At 47.6% G+C, this 21,563-nt stretch overlaps 1 long non-coding RNA gene across 2 annotated transcripts; it reads left to right on the top strand.

Moving 5' to 3' along the window:
* Positions 1-1,837: 1,837 nt before the first annotated feature.
* Positions 1,838-20,653, top strand: LOC133105352 (uncharacterized). 2 transcript variants are annotated; one of them, XR_009703839.1, is made up of 3 exons: positions 1,838-2,315; positions 2,629-2,823; positions 19,914-20,653. It is a non-coding gene; the product is annotated as an uncharacterized LOC133105352 (long non-coding RNA). The 2 variants fall into 2 exon arrangements; XR_009703840.1 differs by lacking the exon at positions 19,914-20,653 and adding an exon at positions 2,929-2,976.
* Positions 20,654-21,563: the final 910 nt, after the last annotated feature.

The raw sequence follows: 21,563 nt of genomic DNA, 5'->3' as shown, positions 1-21,563 counted from the left end.
TTACAAGGGTTATGTTTTTTCAATATGGGGACGCACTATATTTCCTTTTTATATGCTTTTTTTAAAAATTAAGTTTCATGGTCAAGTCAATAAATGGAGATATTTGTTATCCTCTTAAACAGCTGTATGGCTGTCCTTCATTCATCTTCACCATAATTTATTTAACCCGTCCCCTGTTGATGATCATTTATGTTATTCCATGTTCACTGTTATCAACAATTACCCAGAGGCTATCCCTATGTGTATACATCTTGGCACTCTTGCTGAATTCTTCCTTAGGATGTATTCCTGAAAGTATAACTGCAGGGTCAAAAGAAAAGAACATTCAAATTTTAGTGCACAGTGCCAAGTTGCTCTCTGTAAAGACTGAACAAATTAAAACAACCACTTACAGGGGTGGATTCTGCTCTTGGGTGTAGTGCTGTTGGCAAGGGAAGTCCCAGTGGGCCAAGCAGCCAGAGATGCTCTGGGAAAGAGCTGAGCTGTGGCACAGGGGAGGGCGAAAAAGAAGGGTCTTCCAGGGAACATGGTAAGAAAGCCAGTGAAGGCTCTATGGAAATTACTTTTGCTACCCAGCATCCCTTCCCTGGGGGAATCACCTTCCCCTCCACAGTACCCCATTCAGCCTATGAGCTTTGGGTGGTGCTGACCTCCCACCTTCTCCGAGACCCCCATCCTGGGCTGGCCGCAGAGGTGACCATACGACTGGAGCCAGATTACTCAGAAGTCTCCAAACCCTGATGGGGGTGATGGGTCCAAGCCAGGAAGAAGTCTTTCTTGCTCACTGAGCATGATGTGACACCAGAACTGGCAGTGACCCTCTCCTCCCATCCCATGCAGATCTGAGCGATGGAGACAAAACCTTGACAGCATTGCAAAGCCCCAGGACCTAGCCATGTTTGAAGGCATGTGGCCCATCCCGGGCTTTTTGTGTACCACCAAAATCCTTTCTCCCCCTCAAATTGTCATGAGATTTTATTTTTTAAGCATTGGTTTTTTTTTTTTAAATGAGGCAAATTTCACATAATATCAACCATTAACCATTTTAAAATGTGCAGTTCAGTGGCGTTGAGTACATTCACAATGTTGTGCAACAGTTGCCTCTATCCAGTTCCAAAGACATTTTCATCACCACGAAAGGAAACTCCATACCCATCGAGCAATCACTTCCTATTCCCTCTTCCTCTCAGGAAGTTGCATATAAGTGGAATCATACAACATGTGATGTTTTGCATCTGGTTTCTTTCACTTAGCATGCTGTTTTCAAGGTTTACCCATATTGTAGAGTGTTTAAGTACTTCATTCCTTTTTAAGCCTGAATACTATTCCGCTGTAAGGAACATACCACATTTTGTTTGTCCATTCTGATGGACATTTGAGTTGTTTCTACATTTTGGCTATTATGATTAATGGTGCTATGAACATTCATGTGTTCGTATTTGTTTGAATGCCTGTTTTCAATTCTTTGGGGTATATACTTGGGAGTGGAATTGCTGGGTCACTTTGTAATTCTATGCCCATACATTCTACATTCTTTTTCTAGTTTAAGCCCATGTGAAGTGGGTTTCTTTCCTGGGCAGCCAAAGGAGTCCTGACTTACTCAGGCCTTGAAAGACGAACCAGCCTGGCCGAAGTGGAGAGCAGGGAGGAAAGTGTCCACCCTGGAAAGGGTAGGCAAGCAGCAGCAGAGACATGGAAAGAGAGCGGGGAGGAAGTACATTCTCGAATGGGAGTGCCACATGAGAAAGTCTTTTCTGGACACGTAGCCAGGCCACACTGTCTGGAGGACCCACAGAGAAGAGGAATCTTAGAGCAGTTGCTTTGGCAACCCAGTCTGTGAGAGGAAATGCCCTCCTTCCTCTTTTTCTTCCTCCCCCCACCCCTTCCTGCCAACGCCTGTGCAGGATGCACCAACGGGGAGTAGTCTGGGTGGGAAAGAACACATTTTCCTTTTTAAATGAGAAAGGTTTGTTTCACTCTGGGCCTCCCGCAGCTCAGCCAGGGATCGATTTCTCCATGGCGGTGGGCCACAGGTCGGCCCTCAGGACCGCGTTTGAGAGGGCCAGCCACCTTCAAACCTGCCCACTCTGCCCGGGACTCCAGGCAGAGTGAAGCCCCTGATCCAGCTTAGAAAAGAAATCAGTGAGGTTTCTGCTCCCGTTCCTTCATTCCTACCACCCACCCCTCTTGGCACCCCGATGTCATCAGTCCCTCTGGGGGGACCGAACCATGACAATGGAGATCTGTGCTTCTGCTCACTCTAATGGAGAGTCTCCTCAGCATCAGCATCCTCCCCCCTGTGGAATGGACTACAGGTAGGAAGCAATTCTATTGACTCTCTTTGGTGTTGAACCCCTTCCGTGTGTGTCATGGTGGGCAAACTCCTGGGCAATGGAGGAAGAGGGGGGCTTTGGAAATATTAATAACCCAAGGCTCCTGACCGTGAGGCACGTGCAGCTCAGTGGGGGAGATAGATGTGTACCCAGAGGAGACAGGGGGCAGCATAAAGCAGAGCAGACGACATTACAACGGTAGGGAAATTTGGTTTTAGATCCCTCCTAGGGAATATTTATTTACTTAGTTGACTATGTATTTTAAAAATTTAATCAAAGTAATACCTTCACATAGTTTAGGAGCTGAGACAGCAGCACCAAGTTGCCAGCCAGGTGAGGGAGCCGTCTTGGAAGTGGATCCTCCAGCCCCAGTCAGGCCTTCAGGTGACTGCATCCTCTGCTGATACTGTGACTAAAACCTTTCTGTAAGAGACCCTGAACTGCATCTGCCAAGCTAAGGAGAATTTCTGACCCACAGAAACTGTGTGAGGTAATAAATGGTTATTGTTTGAAGCAGTTAAGTTTGGAGATAATTCATTACACGACAATGGAAAACTAATACATAATGTTTGCTATTATTATTTTCTTGGGCTAGAACAAGGACGCCTTGCTCGTAGGTTGTGTATTATGAAATGGGCTAAGGACTATCCAGACAAGTTACAAAGCTTCATTTGAAATGATAAGTCTCACACCAATCCGAAGTATACTTCAGAAGCCAGTGGTCTCAGGGAGGCGATGCCTGGGCTGACAGACCTCGTTCACAGATGACCTCAAGTGCTCAGGTGACAAACATCCAAATGAGAGTTATGGGGCTATGGATCTAATGCAGTTCCCATGGTTAGGAACTGATCGAGCACTTTCAGTAGAAAAAAACAGTCCCAGCTGCAGGCTCATTTGAGTCTGGCCCTTGTTTCCAGCGTGTGGAAGCTCGGCCCATCCCATGAAAACATGGTGAAAACCTCTGCAGTATTTCCCAGCGGAATTGGCTTCCTTCCCTGTCACCAGGAGCTGGACAGAGCTGTGGGCACATGAACAGCATTTCATCAGTTAATGTGAGCTCATGTCCAAGAAGTCCCCACCCCTCTCCGCTCTCGGTACCTGAGATTCTGGGAAATCTGCTTTATTTTCAGCCTCTAGGTTTCCTTGTCATTATGAGAACTGAGCTCCTCAGAAACAGGTGGCCACGAGGGAGCTGAAAAAAAGAGGAAGATGAAGCAAGACCCACACAGCCTGGCAAGGAGATAGTTCTCAGCCTGAAAACTCCAGAAACCTTTGTCAAAAACCCACTGTTTGGGGGAATACGTTTGGTAGGGCTTCTCTCAGTGACCAAATGGTCAGCCCATTTGAACCCCCTTCCTTGAAAGAAATTTGCTATAAAACATTTCAAAGAGTGTTTTAAACACTTCTTAATTTTTTTTGCTGCTTATTCCTTTCTTTTCCGGTTTTGCTGCTTGGAGACAGACCTTAGATCCAACAGTCTCTCCCTCCCCATGGCTATAAGGAAAAGCAGTTGAGAAATGACCACTTTTCAATTTTTCCATGTCCCTTGGGAAAAAAGAACACAAAACTCAAGTTTGAACCTTCTAAGGACCAAGTGCTTATAAGTCTTTCCTCCTCCAGCAGAGATCCTGAGAAGGTAAAGGAAACAAATCCAGCGACTGGTTATTTAAAAGCCTTCGCTTAGCATTTGATGAAGGATGCCTTTCGGATTAACTATTAAAATTGACTTCCAATTCCCAATGGAAATTGAACATGTCCAGGCACTTCCCAGAGGGTAAATGAAGAAACCAATGTTGAAAAAGTTAAGTCTGGGTTTCTTAGAAATAACCCCAGTTTGTGTGGATAAAGGGACTCTTCCACAGACCCCTTGGCCTCCACTCATGTCCTCCTCCAGTGGACAATATCATGCCATAGCTGAAGGGTAAATGGTGTGTGAATAAGGTATCTCTAGCAGCAACTTTAGACAAGGCTCACGATGAAAGAAAAGCAAAAATGAAATCAAAGTAAAACACTGCCAGTGCTTCTCTTGCAATTTGCATCATATTACCCATAATGATTTGTAATTTTACATTTAAAGCTATTATCTTTTGGCAGACACCTTGACTTTAAATAAGTGTCTGTTACCCCAAGGGGCTGTGACAAACTGTGCCTCGAATCCCACAGTAAGATCCAGAGTGAGGTTATCCACACCGGAGTACGGCCACCCGGGAAGGAACACCACCAGCCTGAGACCATGCCTTGCTCCTTGGCCTGAGGCTGTCCCCTACATTGGCACTTACCATGGTCACTGCTTTGGTGACTGTCATCCTGCCGAAGTGCTTTAAGTTACCACCATCCATCTACTCCCACTTCTTTCTGCATAGAAAGAATTGGGTAGCTTGCCTTCTTCCCTCGGTTTCCCTAGGACTGTCTGATAAGTGCACTAAAGGATCATCTCTTGGTCCCTGACATCTAGGAACCTACATATGCTTAAAAACAGCAAGAAGGTCCCCAAGGAGCTGCTGACAGAATGAGACGTTGGATGGATTCCAACTGGAGTGCCATTCCATAACTCCACACGCCTTTAAGTGACAGGAGACTGAGGAACGAGAGGGGGTTATCGCAGGATATTCTGATCTTCTTGTCAGAGCCTGAAAGCTCCTTGGAGCAAATAACTACACAGAAATTCAATCAGAATTTCACGCAGAAGCAAACTGAGGGCCTGGCTGGGGACTGTTTCTTCCCAGAACACATATTCTACACATTGATAGGTACTGATATAGTTTAAAGAAATAGGACCATGACATAAAGTACACGGCCAGTGTCTGGCACACAGTAAGCCTATCAGTTCGCTCTTTCAGTTGAACTCACCAGCCAAAACTTAGTGGCTTAAAACAACAACTGTGACTTAGCTCACTGCTGTGCAGCTGGGCATATGAGGCTGGCTCACTCACGCTCTGCTGTCTGCTGCCCCATCAGCTGGGGGCTGGCTGGTCTGCAGTGGCCTCAGCTGGGGCAGCTCCTCTGCTCCAGGTGGCCTGTCATTCTCCGGCACGCTAGCCCGGCCCGTTCACCTGAGCTCCCGAGAGAGAAGAAGCAGGCACCTTCTTTCGAGGCCTAGGCTCAGAACTGTACAAATAACACCCACTGCTTTCTTCTGGGCCAAGCGAGTCACTGGGCAGCCCGAATTCAAGGAGTGGAGAACTAGCCTGTGGCTCTTGCTGGGAAGGTCTGCAAAGCCATCTTGCAGAGCAGTAAGCATAGGGAGTGGTGGAGGGTTGTCGCCATTTTTGCGATCTACCGCTGTAGGTAGCAACAAAGTCTGTGAGTGTGTGTATAATTTTCAAGCATTTCCAAAAGGAATTGCATTACTGTGTTAGTTGACAAGCTAGGGTGAAAAGATATATGGAAAAGCAAGACCATCAGACTGCTAAGGAGGTAAAGGGTGACACCTTTGTTAATGTACTTGCTCCCTTGACAGCCAACAACTCCCTCCCAGGGCCCTCCTCTGATCCAGCCCCTCTCTCCCTCCCCTTCATATGAGAACCCAGCTTGACCTTGCTCAAGACCAGAATCCTGTCCTCGGGACCCTGGCATGTGGTTCAGGAGACTTTCTCCATCCTTTGGCTCCTCATCTAGCAATCCTCTTCGCTTGTGAGTTACTCAGCTTCTCAATGGGGTTTCAGTCTGTCCAGGAAGAACGGAAGCTCTGCTCCAAGACTTGAGGGTTCATTACCCTGATGTAGAATGTTTATTTCCCTCTCATTTGGACGCTAGTAAGAGGTTAGTGACATATGGCCAGTGTCCATGAGACCATACTGTTCCTCGTGCTGGCTGGATATTTGGAGGCAAGTGTGAAGAAACCCAGCTTTGTCTCAATGTGTGTTGACTGGTTTCTGTCACATTTTCAGGTGGGACAAATCAGTTTAGCGATTTCCCTTCAGGGTAGTCAATGTATTCTCTCTTCCTTCTGATTCCCACCACCAGTGCCATTACACATATGTACACAATGCACTCATGAGAGCTGCATTGTTCTGTTTCCTCGGCAGAGCAGATGCTGTCGTAGGCAAAGTCAGCCAAATGAGACTTCTAGGAAAGCTTGTTTCCCTGACTTAAAAAAAAAAAAAAAAAAGGATGATGAACCCTTTGCCCTTCCTCCTTCTTCCTGTCTGGAACATGGATGTGAGACCAGGAAGTACAGCAGCCATCTTGTGACCGCGAGGACTAAAGTCATTAAAGTCATGAGCTGAGGATGGTAGAGCAAATGATAGAAGAAGCCTGGGTACGTGATGACTTATTTAAGCAGCTGCACCAGCCCTAGGATTATGTATGTTAGTGTAAGTCACTATTGGTTGGATTTTCTCTTATTTGCAGCCAAATTCTTTACTGATAACAGGCAGGATCCTCATTGGCTTCAAAGGAAGGTGGATTCACAGAAGCATAACTGAGAGAGCTGAATATTTCTAAACAAGTCCCAGGAATAGATTAGTTAGAGAAATCCTTGTCCATTTCAGGTTTCAGGTCTCCACTGTAACTTGCTTGGAAGGAAAATAAATCAGTAACAAGGAGAGTTAGAATGCCATCACCTGAATCATATTACATTTTATTAAATCTCAGATGCCATCCACTGTAAGGTGCATCATTATTTTATGTATCACTATGAAAGAAAAAATGTTCTCAAGACATGCCACTGATTATAAGATGTATTTGCTCCAATTTCAGAGATTTTAAAATGCGGGGGTTGGGGGGAGGATCTTAGAATCAGTGAAATATGGCAAATATTGGGACTTCCCTGATGGTCCAATGGTTAAGACTTCACCTTCCAATGCAGGGGGTGCAGGTTCGGTCCCTGGTCAGGGAGCTAAGATCCCACATGCCTCACGGCCAAAAAACCAAAACATAAAACAGAAGAAATATTGTAACAAATTCAATAAAGACTTTAAAAATAGTCCACATCAAAAAAGGAAAAAAAAGAAATATGGCATATATTTGCTTCCTTGATTATTGCCTGCAGCCCTGTTAGGTCAGAGACCCTGCCTTGCTTTCTGCTGAGTCCTCCATACCTGGAATTGGGCCTGGCACAGAGCAGGCTGCATAGATACTTGTTATTGAATGAATCAGGGGTCTAGTCCCCGCCTTTCCAGTAACTTGCCATACCACCCTAGCTGAGCAAAGCATTTACCTTTCTCTGTGCCTCTTTCCTCCATAATGTAGTTCAACTGAACCTCACCAGAATTGAAGAAATACAAAGCCCCACATAAATGCAAAGTGGACCCACACTCTGCATCACCATGGCGATGCCTCCCGGCGCCTCGGATGGATGCAGGAAAGCCTTATTCTCTACCATCCCTAGAAACCCATCTTTCCCCAGGGCCTAATTCCTTCCAAGGATCCAGGATTAACCCTTTCCAGCCAATTCTCTTGTGACAATTTATCTGGGTTATTAAATGTGCTCCTTGCAAATAGACAAGAGGTAAGGAAATATGCAAGATCCTTCCAGGAAAGAGATGGTATTTTGTAACTTTCCTGAATCTCTCCACGAAGACGACAGGCCAGCGTGCCATTGCCACAAAATATTTTGAAGTAATATCAGCCTGCATGTCTCCGGGCAATAGTCTTTCCTAAACAAAATCTTGAGTTGTTGCAAGGCTCTGTGTGCCACCCTCCTGCTGAACACCTTATTCAGAAATAATGAAGAAAATAATAATTCATACATGAGTAACAAACACTTTGCATATGTTCCCTCATTTAAACTTCAGCAAAAATGTGTGGGATAGGAAGTATCATTATCCCCTTTTTACAGGTAGGGAAACTGAGGCATGAAGATGTTAAGTCACAGTAGGTTGCAGAGCCTGGCTTTGAACCCAGGTGGGTAGCACCAGTGCTTCACTGCCTTGCAACTACCTTACACTGAACACCTAGTTGATGCCGGTCTCTGGGCTTAGTACAGACACAAATAAAGCCTAATCCCTGCCCTGAAAGAGTTCCTGCTCTGGTAGAGAAGACAGACTTGCTGGCAGAGATGGGTAAACAAAGGATCACAGGAAAAGAAAGAAAAAAGGCCTGTGCCTGTGGATAATCAAGGAAGGCTTCACAGAGGAGGTGGCTTTGAGCAGGGCATTGAAGGGAAAGTAGGAGTTTGCTAGGTGGGCAAAGAGGCGGCAGGGCATCTCAGGGAGCAGAAGCTTCTTGGAGGCTGGATCTGGGGAAAGGGAGGAGGCAAAAGGTGGGGCTGAAAATAAAGGAAGTGGCCCCAGGGGGAGGGAGTCTCCCTGCCTTGGTCAGGGAGCCTGAAAAGGATTTACACAGCTAAGGGGTGGGCTAGCTTTGCATTTTAGAAAGAGCTCTCAGGTAGTTGCATAAGGGGTGATTGCGGTGGGAAAAGAGAGGACACACTTCAGCGCCATAGGGGACATTGTGAAGTGGAGGAGAGAAGGGTGGACAGATATGTAGATCAACTTTGGCTTCGAGTGTAGGAGGGAATGGACATCCACGCCTACAAAACGCTCACAGTGACTGGATAGGCCTTCTGCATGTTCATGTGGGATGACAAGGGTCTCTGGCAAGGTCTCTACTCCCACTTCTAAAACACCATCTCTCTGGGAATTCCCTGGTGGTCCAGTGGTTAGGACTCCGTACTTTCACTGCCAAGGGCCCGGGTTCAATCCCTGGTTGGGGAACTAAGATCCCACAAGCTGCACGGAGTGGCCAAAAAAAACAAAACAAAAAAACCCACCATCTCTCTGAGGCCACCATTTCAGGGCAGCCATGGCGGGGCCACACGCAAGCTGATGACTGAAAGCTGTCTGCTGAGAGAAAAGACTGAGGTAGACACAGGCAGTAGAGATGAGAGACCAGGACACCCCAGAGAGTGAAAAAGAGTTGGAGGGGGGGGGGTAATTACAAAAAAAAAAAAGTTGAAGAGAATAATTGCCTGAGAACTTTTCAGTTCCTTGAGGCCACACCACACTACCTGCAATCAAGTTTCATGCAGATTCCAGATTTCTAGTAAGTTTTTTTCTTTCTTTCTTGTTTTCCTTTCCTTTTTAACTTAAGCCAACTTGAGTGAGTTTCTATTTCTTGGAATTAACAGACCTCTAACACAGCCTTACATACTGTCCTGTAATTTTCTTTTTCACTTTCTAGTTTCGCTTTTAAAATACAAATCCTCCTGAGGAAGTAATGCTTACGTCACTAATACTTTAGGATAAATGCCTTTCGTCTTCTTCCTGAGTGAAGGAGGTAGCAGGCAGGTAACATGAGCTGCAGGGGAGAGGATGCGGATGGGGCGGACAGTGGCTATGAAACGTCAGAGACAGAGCTGGTGGCCCTTCCCATTGTCCTTCGGCCCAGCCCAGCATGCAGAACACTCTCACTGCCTTTGGGTCTGCAGGGGCTGGCTATAAAATTCCTGGAGAGAGTTATTCCAAAGCACAGGGGTATATTATAAAATGTAAAGAATTAGCTGGAAGTCTGGTATCTTCAGAATGGATCTGTGAGCCATTCCTAATTCTGCAAAAATTTAAGTTTCTTATATTTGCTCCATCTCAAAGAGTATGGCGTTTCTTCATTCTGCTGCACCAAAAACTTGTACGCTTGAGTAGTTTCTTCCACCTTCTCACATCCCAGACGATAAACTGTTAATTCATGAGAAGAAAGGCAGCATTCTTAGTTACCTCCCCAAACACCTACACCCTCAAAGAGCCTACAACAGCAAGTGCCCAAGCCACATTCTTGTTTACTTGAACTTATTTATACCCTTTCTCATTCCACAAGGGATCTGAGGGGGCTGCCAACTTTCTGTGTCATCAGATCACTAAACCAAACTCCTAGCAAACATATTTCTAGAGGGCTGGAAATATAACAATGACTAACGAATAGAACACTCACTGTGGGCAAGACATTGTGCTAAGTGGTTCAAATGGATTCACTCATTCAGCCTGTGAGAGGTTCTACTGGGTCCCATTGAATCCACACCAGCCTCAATCGTGGGTTGCACCATTATGGACCACTAAGAAAGAAAGAAAAAAGCCTGTCAACTAACTGGAAGATGCAGTACCAGTCAAGATATGCTAGACTGTGCTATCAAAACATAGAATCCGAAAGTTCCATGGCTAAAGAAGGAAGGTTTATGCTTCTCTCTCCTTAAATGCCCTCTGGCTACGGCTTAGCTCCTATCACCTTCACTGCAAGATCCAGGCACACAGGACAGCCTCCATCTGGAACTTTGCTGGCTGTTGAGGTGAACCTTCTAAAGCTTCAGCCTGGAAGTGACACATCACTCCCCTTCACACTCCATTGGCCAGAGCAAGTCACATGGCCACCCCTGGGCTCCTCCTGTAGGAAGGGGAATTACAATTCCCCTTGTAATTACAATTACAACAGAAATACAATTTCCTACTGCTGAATTAATTGAAAGACATATCCTGGTTTCCGAGTCTAAAAGGAGAGAAACAGCACATCCTGGAATTGATGAAATACGGAACTGGAGGCTTAGGTGGGTCTTACAATGTGCCTGAGACCTCAGAGTGGCAAAGCTGGGGCGTCAGCCCAGGTATCACCAACTCCACCTTTAATCTGGCCGGAATAAGCCCTTATGGAGGTGGTAGAATCTGTCAGGTCCTGGGGAAGCCTGGGGGGGCCCCTAAATTACTCTCCATTTATTAATCTCTCTTTTTTAAAGACTCTTTTCTTTCAACACGTGTCGAGCCAGCACTGTGCTAGGTAGCACACTGAAGAATAAATCTCTAGTTCCCTTCAACAAAACATCCCAGGTCAGTCAGGGTTCAAAAGGAAGATTCACAGAGGCTAGCAATTAGCTGTGCAGAGGCAGGCGTGCCCTTGGAGGCTAAGATGCACGTGGCCCCTTCCCATACAGGGCTGGCCCTGGTCGTAAATCGTCCCACAGAGAGGACTATTTACTCTAGGCAGAGGCCTGTGCGTGGTGGTCGGGTGTCAGGAAGTGAGCTGGCCATCGGAATGGAGTGTGGGTGGGGTGAAGGGACGTGGTCACCGGCTTCCACTGAGTCACAGAGGGCTGAGGTGGGGAGGCTGGCGGGGCCCCGCCTTGGTGCAGCAGGAAGGACAAGGTCGGGAAGAGTCAGAGGTTGGGTGGAGCAGGGAGGAGGTGGAGGGCTGTCTCAGGCCCCAGCAGGTCCCCGAGGGGGCTGGCAAGCAGGACTTTGATGCAAACATTGCCCCGAGAATACCACCCAGGATCCAGCTGGCAATCCAGAAGGCTCCTTCTGGTATGTAAATCAGGGTTGCCATGAGAACATCCAGAACCTTGCCTTTGTCTGGTTTGAAATTCAGAAGCTGCTGGCTGGGGTGTCCAATACTTATTTTGAAAAGTCATATTTAGGGTCCTTTAGCTGTCACTCCTGCTGCCCAGGGTGAAGGTCTCAATGGTGAGCAAATTTTCAGACATTTTAAAAATGGGAAATAAGAAAAGCTGAGGGTTAGAAGGAAGCAGAAAGGATAGAATGGGTTGGAGGGGATGAGGACAAAATATGAATGTGAAATGAGGCCAGCTATAGGATGACATTGCTGGTTAGTCATGGTATATAATCTGAGTGTGTAGCCCCAGCTCTGCATTATAAAGGGAAAGGGATTACTGTGTGGAAAGAGTGTGCCAGGGGGGCCAGTCAAACAGCTGCTGGCCTCCTGCCGAGCTCTGAGGCCAGGCTGGCCGGTCAGGGTCCCGCCTCCCTCAGCAGAAGTTCAGGCTCCCCTCGCAGGGATCCCTGAAGCAAGGGTTCACCCACACGCTCTACCCAGCTGGGCCCTAGCCTCCACAGTCACCCTCTCAGACCCCCCGCTCTGGCCTTTCTGGCCACTGTCCCTGCTCATGCCTCCTCTCCCTCCTTCAGGGCTGACCCCTGGAATTACTCCAGCCCTCGCCGCACAGGTGCTGGGTGTTCATTCCTGGGGCTCCTCTGACGGCACAGCACGGGGACCTGGCCTGCCCTGGCTTAAAGGAGAAAGGGGAGAATGTGTTGTCTCATGTAACTGCAGGGGCTGCAGAGGAGGAAACCATTTTTCTTGACCCTCTTAGGGTCCCTGGCTGGGTCTGCAAATTAAACTGAGAAAGATTAACAGGAGAAAAGCATACAGATTTATTTAATCTAAGTTTTACATGACATGGAAGCCTTCATAAGGAAATGAAGACCCAAAGAAAGAGTTGGAGCTGAGTATTTTACGCTAGGTTTGATGAGGAGTGGGCAGTCATGGAGGAAGAGGACAGCTTAAGGAGTAGGAAGTAATGTAGGAAACTAGGGAACACCTAGCAAGGCCTGTTTATTAGGATGCTTCTTGGTGTCCTCTTGTCTTTGGAGATAAGGGTGCTCCTTTCCTCCAGATGTAGGGAGGGCACCTCTCACATGAGGATTTTATGACTTTTTTCAGGGAAGAAGGGGCGGGGGTGGGGTCAGAGTAAACTTCCTGCTCTGCCATTTTCTCAAACTCCTTCAGCTTAAAATATTCAATATGCCAAGATGCCATAGTTTGGGGTAGGGTGTCCTGAACCCCATCACAACCAATCTGATGAAAGTTCCAAGCTGGCGCCAGCAGCCCTGGGGCGCCCTGGTCGACTAGGGACTTAAACTCCATCTGTCCGTCTATCCCTGCTTGGCGCTCCCTGGTATGTTTTTCTCTTTAGGTTTGTTTCTTCCTCAAGTGGCTGCCCCCTAAGACTAGAACATGGCCTTGCCGCTCCCTGTTTCTCCCCTTACAACCCTGTAACCAGGAGAAGCACCTCTTCCTCTCCCGGCTGGTGGCATCCACCCCAGCAGTGGGGGCAATGAAGTCTTTGAAGAGAATTTGGAGGCAGATGCTGCTGGGAAGACCGGGGCAGTCTGAGCCACACAGATCATTACTGTCACATCATCTTCTCATTGTTGCAGGTGTTCATTAACCTCAAGGCCTCGACCACACCGTGAACTCCTCTTAGGGGATCCTCTCCTATGCTTGTTCTGGGGTCCCCCAATAAGCAGGCTCTCAATAAATGCTTACTCACTGGTTAATTAACCATCAAAACCAACGAGCCTGGCCAGGACCACTAATCACTAAAACGAGACCTAGCCACGAAGTTTAGGGTGGATCCACAGCCCTCGGGAACCTTCAGGCTCTTTGGAAATCCAGAATCAACAGGGGAAATCCAGATCTCATCTTGCTGCTGCTGCTGCCTCAAGAATAAAAGGGGGGGCTTCCCTGGTGGCACAGTGGTTGAGAATCTGCCTGCCAATGCAGGGGACACGGGTTCGAGCCCTGGTCTGGGAAGATCCCACATGCCGCGGAGCAACTAGGCCCATGAGCCACAACTACTGAGCCTGCGCGTCTGGAGCCTGTGCTCCGCAACAAGACAGGCCACGATAGTGAGAGGCCCACGCACCGCGATGAAGAGTGGCCCCCACTTGCCGCAACTAGAGAAAAGCCCTCGCACAGAAATGAAGACCCAACACAGCCATAAATAAAAATAAATAAATAAATAAATAAAAATTTAAAAAAAAAAAAAAAAAAAAAGAATAAAAGGGTCCTCTCCACCCAGTGCTCTGCTACCCGCCCTCCTAATCTCCCCCCGCCCACCCCAGCAGGGAAAGGCGGCTTTCGGGGAGGTCTCTGTGGGCCATTCCAAGGATGCGTGTTCATTTCTCTCCCACCAAAGATCCCGACCTTAATGGCTGGGATAAAAATGGCCAGTTTTGGGGTGGTAGCAGGTGCACTCATTTTAGCAGAGATGATACCAAAGTGTATCTCAGAAGACAGTTTAGGGTTATAATTTGTCGTTTAATGTGTCCGTTTGAGAAGTGATCATTTCCAGGCCTTTCAGCTTTGTAATCGCTCTTGTTTCCCACCCTGACATCCCAGGGTTGCCCAGCAGTGCCTCCTTGGCTCACAGCCAGCCTGTTCTCCCCACCTCCTCCGCGCTCTCTCCTGAGAGCCCGTCTGCAGATTCAAAGGAGGGCAGGTTACACACACTCCTCAGTCTGTGAGCAGTTATTGACGAATCTGTCAGTCGATAAGTACTTACTGAGCACCTGTTGTGTGTACCAGCCATTGTGCTGGGGACTAAGAGGACCCCTGAGAAGTATAAAACTGGACCCACTCTCCAGGAGCTATGTCTACACAGGGAGATCCCTGAAGACAGATGATGCCAGACTGGATGGTCTTGAAGGGTCTTCAGGGCACAAATATTATGTGGTTATAGACTAGGCGATTGGGTTTGGGCTAGGCCCTGATTGGTGGATACGGTCTGGCTATCTGCTAACAGGTGAGCGGGATGGGGGGATTATATTCCAAGGACTGGGAAAGGTGAGGAAGTAGGAAAATACTAGGTGTGTTCCAGGATTAGGGGGTTGTCATGCTTTGGCCAGAGCAGAGGATTTTTAGGAAAAAATAATAGAAGGTTTACTGCAATATTTGTTAGAGCCAGTGAGTATGTAATGTATCTCATAGGCAGAAGAGAACCAGTAAGAATTTGAGCAGATAAAAAACAAAGTTGAACTGAAGTTGAATATTCATCATAGCATTCATATCCCACTTACCCACTGCTGCCTCTGTGATGGACACTGCTGGTTTTGCACTCAGCAACCAACCCCACTTCTTTCTTTCTTTCTTTTTTTTTTTACTTTATTTTCGGCTGCGTTGGGTCTTAGTTGCGGCATGCGTGATCTTTCATTGCGGCGCACGGGCTCTTCGTTCCAGTGCATGGGCTTTTCTCTAGTTTTGGGCGGGCTCCAGAGCACGTGGGCTCAGTAGTTGCGGCACGCGGCCTTAGTTGCCCTGCGGCATGTGGGATCTTAGTTCCCCAACCAGAGATTGAACCTGCGTCCCCTACATTGGAGGGCGGATTCTTAACCACTGGCCCACCAGGGAAGTCCTCCCCACTTCTTTCTTTCTAACAGAACTCTAATTATGTTCAAGATCTACTCATTCCCCTATGCAGCCACGTGCCTCGGGGAAGATGGCATGCTCCAGAGTAAGTTTGATTCGCCTATCTTGCCAACAATTGGTTCTAGAATGAGCATGTGGCCCAGTCCTGGCTAATGAGAGGTGGAGGAAAGTCCACTAGGGGACCTCTGAGAAAAATATCCTTGTTTCTAAGAGAAACTCATAAGAAGAGATGGTCTTTCTTTTTACTCTGGACATTGTCATGTGTGGAAGTGGCCATTTTGCCTCTAGTCTGAGGATAAAGCCAACAATGAAGGTAGCAGGGCAGAGAGATGGAAAGAACTTGATTCTTTGATTACATCGTTGAGCCACTGAATCAACCACCCTGAATCCTGCCCTTCCTGTTATGTTACTTAATACATTTCCACATTAAGTTAGTTTGAGTCAGCTTTTTGTTACCTGCAGCCTGAAGCATTCTCACTTCCTCCTCTCAGCTCTTGAAATCCTTTTTCCCCATTTAGCCCACTCTCCACTCTAATCAGGAACTCTAGTCTCATGACCCTTCCAGCTTCTCCAGTTCTATCTACTCTTCCCCTTCATTACTGTCTTTCGTGTCATCCCAGAATTCTTGCATAATAGTTCACCTTCACCCTTCTCTGGCCAGCTCCCTCCAACCCTCACTCCTCACCAGCTCCTGCATACTTACCCACTAAGTCCCCAACCACAGGTCAATCCAACTCTATCACTGCTGCTCCCCCACCCCTGAGCTAGGGAAACAAAGTGTCGTCCAGCTTTGCCTGAGACTGAGGGGCTTCCTGGGGTTCTAGACTTTAAGTGCTGAAACTAGAATTATCCTGGATAAATGGTTGGTGGGTGGCCCTAACAGTGACTGGTGAGGCCGTTGGGGAAACTACCCAACAATGATCAGTGGCCATTCCCAATGCATTGTCTCCAGTCTCCACCTTAGCTTATCCCTGCTTGGGAGTCCTATTACACAGTCTGGCTAGCCTGACACCATCCACCCCTTTCATCACAGTGTTGGTTTCAAATCTTCACTGTGGCTCTCAACCTGCCTACCCAGCTCCCGCCATACTCCCTTTGCAGCTGGCTTCCAATTTCACAGAGAAAAGAGAGACCATTGCCCGTAAAGCCCCTCATCTTCCTGCATTCTTGCTCAGAATGCATCTTCTTTCCTGCTTCTGGAGGAAGACTTTCTCCATCCCAGTGCATTCATCAGAAATTCAGAGGCCACCCCTACTTTCCTCTGCACCCACCTCTAGCTATTACACTCTCTCCCTCCCTCCATGACAATACAAGTCTCACTTGCTGTCTGTTCCTAATTCTCCCTTCAACCTGGATTCTGCTCCACCACTGCTTTTGCCAAACTCTCCAAGGACCCACTACTGGACCTTGTCTCAAGCCACAGCTGGCTGCCCAGTGTGCCCCTATCGACCACCCCCTCCTTGAAGACTGGCCTCGTCTTCGGCCTCATCTCCTCGTACTTCTCTGGCTGTTCCTGCTCAGTCTCTGTCTAGGGCTTCTCTTTCTCTGTCTGCACTGTAAATGTTGGTGTTTCCTGCTCTCCTTCTCAACTGTATACACTTCTTTTGGATCATTCCATCTATAACCATGGTTTCAACTATTATCAAATTCCCACAACTCCTCAATCTGTAGCTCAGACCAAGATCTTTCTTCTATGCTTTGATCTGCATGTGTTGTGAAGCCATCAGTGTGATCATTAAGGTCCATGGTTTTAGAGTCAGACAGATCCAGGTTTGAGTCCTGGCTCTACCACTTATTAGCTGTGTGACTTGGGTCAGGTATCTTAAGCTCTCTGTGCTTCATTTTCCTCAATTGTAAGCCAGAGATCATAATGTACTTACCTTATGGAGCTGCTGAGAAGATTAAATGAGATTATGTAGAATGCTTAGTATAATGTCTGGCTCATAGAAACAAGCAATGCAGTTATTTTTATAGCATTTAGTTGCCTAGCACTCATCTTTTTTTTTCCCCCCAAGCTTTTATTTCCTGAACTGTGAGGCACTAAGCAATTAAAATCATTTAATCATTAAAAACAAAAAATAAAAACCTCATAAAGTTGGTGTTGTATTCTCTCTCTTTGTCTCTGAGGCTCAGAGACAAAACATCTTATGCAAGGTCACAGCCTGGGAGTGGCCAAGCGGGGCTTTGAATAGACTCATGCCAAAGTCCTCCTCAGCCACTCCAGTTAACCCATCTCTCAACATATTCACATCAAAATTCATTCCCTTTTCCGTGCCCCACACTCGCTTGCCCTTCTGCTTAGAATCCCATTTTGCCAGAAGGCTGGCAACATTTACCTTGCCAGCAAAAATCAACCCTCTAGGGGCAAGAAGGGTGTGGAGGGAGAGCTGGTGCTAGTCTCTCCTCTACAGCCCCTACTCCATCCAACCCACCAGGAGGCCACATCCTCTTGTCTCCACCCACCCGCTGCCCTTGCCCGCCTGCAGCCAATGGGGTTATTGCTGCAGCCCCTGCTGGGGTCAGCACCTATCAGGATATCCAAAAATAACGGTTAAGGACCCCTGGCTGACACTAGCCTTGGCCCCAAATCCACCCCTTGCTCCACTGGTAGGGTGACGCTGCTAACACCTAACTATGTTCACTTCATTCTCCTAAAGGTCCTCGATGCCCCCTCCCCGTTTGGTTTCCCCGGGACAAAGTGTTAGGGAGATTCATGCAAAAGAGCCGTCCTGTGTGAAAGGTTTGGGGGCCCGCTTGGAGGAAAGGGAATTGCCAAGGTCTGAGCCTCTGAATCTGTGGCCTGAAGTGTAGGTAGGCTCCATCCTCCAACAGATGTCGGGTTTAAGAACCCAATAGTCGCATCCAGGTCTAATTTAACTGCCTTCCGGCCCTCCACTAGCTGGCCCCATGCCCCCAGGAGGGGTCAGTAGCGAGCAAAAGGTGTTGCCATGTTGCCATAGGATGGGGCTGGTGACCTTGCTTCTTGGCTTCTTATCCAGTTCCCTGGGCAGAAGTCCGAAGAAAACACTCCGGCCACACAATTGGTCTTTCATTAGCATCTTTCCTGGCGGGGAGAATTTAGGACTGAAGCAACTGGAAACTAGATTCTTCGCCCCCACCCCCCAGCCCCACCCCTGTTTGGCCCCTCCTATTCCCGCTCCTGGGGCCAGGAGGCTCCGTGCTAGGGGGAACCGGGTGCGAATTTGGTTTCCCGGGTGCTTTCCACCGCCGGCCGAGCCGCCAGCCTGCCCAGCCCCGGTCCCAGACCCACGCGAGAGTGGTCACGTTAATTGCTCCCGGGGCCTCCAGCACCCACCTCGCCCCGCCCCCAGGGTGACTCCCGCTTTTTCCTGCGCAGCGGAGGGGCCTGCTGGGTGCGCCCTTTAAGTGGCACGTGTCCTGGTCGTCGTTCCTGCGGTGGTTCGTGGCTCCCCAGGGTGTGAAGCCCGAGCCTGTCTGAGGATTCTTCGGATGTTGTTTGGAGTTGTTTCGCAGGCCCGCTGCTGGAGGAAAACACCTAATCTGTACTGGAAAGAGAGATGGTCCAAAGAGCTGGCTCGCCCTCCAGCTACTCACTTCCTGGAAAACCACGTAAAAAGAGGAAAGAGATCTTCTCAGTCAGTCAAAAAGACAGTACTGATCAGGGACCCAAACTGTTAGAGTGGTGGTGGGAGAGCGTGGGTAAGAATACCAAACAAACAAAGGAAGAAGCCTACGGATAGTACCTTACTTCCCGGGTAACCCCAGGGCAGTGACTGCCATGGTGGGCGGCACAAATCAATCAACCTGGGCTAGTTTAAGGTTTATGAACATCAACTTCTTATTCCCTGGAATTCTAGAACTTTACAGCTATAGAAACCTTAGAGAACACCCATAATCATTGGCTCTCATTTTAAGGCAGAGACCTAGAGATTTAGGTGACTTGAGTAAGGCCATGCTGTTCCTGCTGTTAGTTAATGATGAGTCACACCTGGAACCTAAGTCCTTAACTCTCCTTACACCTATTGTCAAATGAGCTTCTGCTCCCAGCCTCACCTGCCAGGTGGGGAGGCCATGAGTATGGTGTAAGCTCAAAGGAGCTGGTGTTAGGGAAGCATTCACCAAGCGAAGGGGGTCTCCCTTAGGTTATGTAGAAACTTTATGTAGAAACAATTTTGTGTTTCAGCGGAAAACTAAATCATCTGTATGTATCATGCACACCCTCGAAGGTTATGAGATTCAAGCTCCATCCATTGTCTTTAAGCTATTTTTCAACTCTGTAAATTGTATGTAATTGATAGATATGTATATTGTATCCTATCTGGTAGAGATTTGACTTATTCGACTTGTTCCCACCCCCACTGCACTGGCAGGGAAAAAAAACACTTCTGTCTTCATTTGCAATTCATCTCAACATTAGAACTCCCTGTAAATTTGTGCTGTTTCTACTTTTCCTTTGAACCAGTTATGAAACTGAGCAGGCCCCTGTGGGGCTCCTGGGCACAGAGCCTTTCTGTGTCCCGCTTTTCTTGATTGTAGGGAATAGCCCTCATAAGTCTCCAAGACCTTCCCTGAGTTCCAAAAGGTAGGTTCAAACAGTTGCTAAACAGGGAAGGGTGGGGATGCTGAGACAAGGGAGGAGTAGTCAAGAAACAATAGTGCAGCCTTGGGGCAGGGTCCTGGTTCTGCCTTAAGGGATACACGTAACAATATCTTTGCACTCTTCCACAGAACTAAAACCCCCAACAAATGGAAGATGTTAACTACTTGATGAAGCATTCTTCATTCCAGAGAGAAGGTAACCTTGAGAACCACAGAAGCTCATCAGGAGACCACCTGAGGCCAGATTAAAGGAATGCAGGCCCTTCACACACCCTGATCCTTATCAGCAACCCCGCCCTTGAACCATTGCTATAAAACTCACCAAGTCCCTCTGGGACACACAGTTTTGAAGGCATTAGCTTGCTGTGTCCACTTTTGCCCGGCAAAGCAATAAGGCTATCCTTTTCTACTGCACCCAAAACTGTATCCAAGATTCAATTTGGCACTGGTACACAGAGGCCGAGTTTCGGCATCAGTCATAACATCTATCTGCCTGTTTCCATCATATCATTTGAGCAAAGCAAACTCTTTAATGTGTGTTCATTTTTTATATTTTTATGGAAATCATGATTTTACCTTATAACAAAGTCATACCTTGTCCCATTGTGTGGGGTGACGAGTAGCAGCTGGATGAGTCTTTCTGTGTCCAAATGAATCCAAGCAGAGCTACTCTTCTCTGGGTTTACAAGGGGGACAGTGTGTCCAGGGATGGCAGCTAGGGTGGCTGGCCTGGGCCCTGCATCCCCACTCACTGATTGGAAAGTTATTCAGGAAAACTGGACATGGTTTAGGGTGGCTCTGACCTTCAAGGAAGGGAAGGGGGTTCTCTGTCATGGGCTGCCCTGCAGATGAACTCTGCACTCTCTTTTTCTGCCATTAAACAGCTACTTGAGTAGACATCACTTCATTTTTTTTCTTCACTGGTATTCATTAGATATTTTTAAATGTCTAATTGTGAGAACTTGTTCTAAGAAGCTTGAATTTTCATGCTGAGGCATGAAATTAGTGTCCAGTAACTCAAAGCCTGTCTGCTTCACTACTTAATTTAGAGATATGCTGGTTGGTGCAAGGCTTCTGGTGCCAAAAGACATCATTTCTGAAGCCTCTTAGCCAAGCACAATGAAAAATAGAACCATAAATACTCATTCCAATGACTCCCCAGGCCATAGTCACAAAGCTTTTACACTGCATTTACTCAGGGCTCCCCAGCCAAAATCATCTCACTCATTCTTCTCCAGGGTCCTTGGAAATGTCTGTGTCCTCCCACCATCTGCCTTACTGTGTACCCGCTTCCTTGCAGGCCATGTATCTAGGTGCCAGGTTTAAGCTGTGGGCCTTGATTTCCTGCAGTCGTAAGCCTCTGGCTCCCTGGCTTTCCACGAGGTGATGTTCTGGCCAGAGGCCCTGGGGGCTGAAGCCTTGGAATTTTGGTTTTTACTATAGGTGTTCCTTGCCACTGGGGTTCAGATGTCTAGGCAGAGCTGATGGGTCTCTGGCAGTGGCCTGAAGGATGGATTTGCAAAGCTGATTTGCATGGTCTTAGAAGAATAGAGGGAGACAGGTGGGAGTTCACAAATTATAATGCTCCTCTCCCCCACCCCATGAGTTGCTCTCTAACCCCTGGACTTCACTTAGTCCACAGAGGCTAGTCCTGCTGCCAAAGTTCAGGCGTAGACCACTCACTAGCCAGTCCCTACCAGGATATGCTGTGAGGCCCCTACTTGTGTTTCTTGAAACTGGCTACAATATTAGAGCTAACTGGGAAACTTTAGAAATACT

This window comes from Eubalaena glacialis, chromosome 14 (genome assembly GCF_028564815.1).
Source record: "Eubalaena glacialis isolate mEubGla1 chromosome 14, mEubGla1.1.hap2.+ XY, whole genome shotgun sequence".
Taxonomy (NCBI): Eukaryota; Metazoa; Chordata; class Mammalia; order Artiodactyla; family Balaenidae; genus Eubalaena; species Eubalaena glacialis.
The sequence above is the reverse complement of the archived record's forward strand: the minus strand, read 5'-3'. Positions and strand labels throughout refer to the sequence as shown.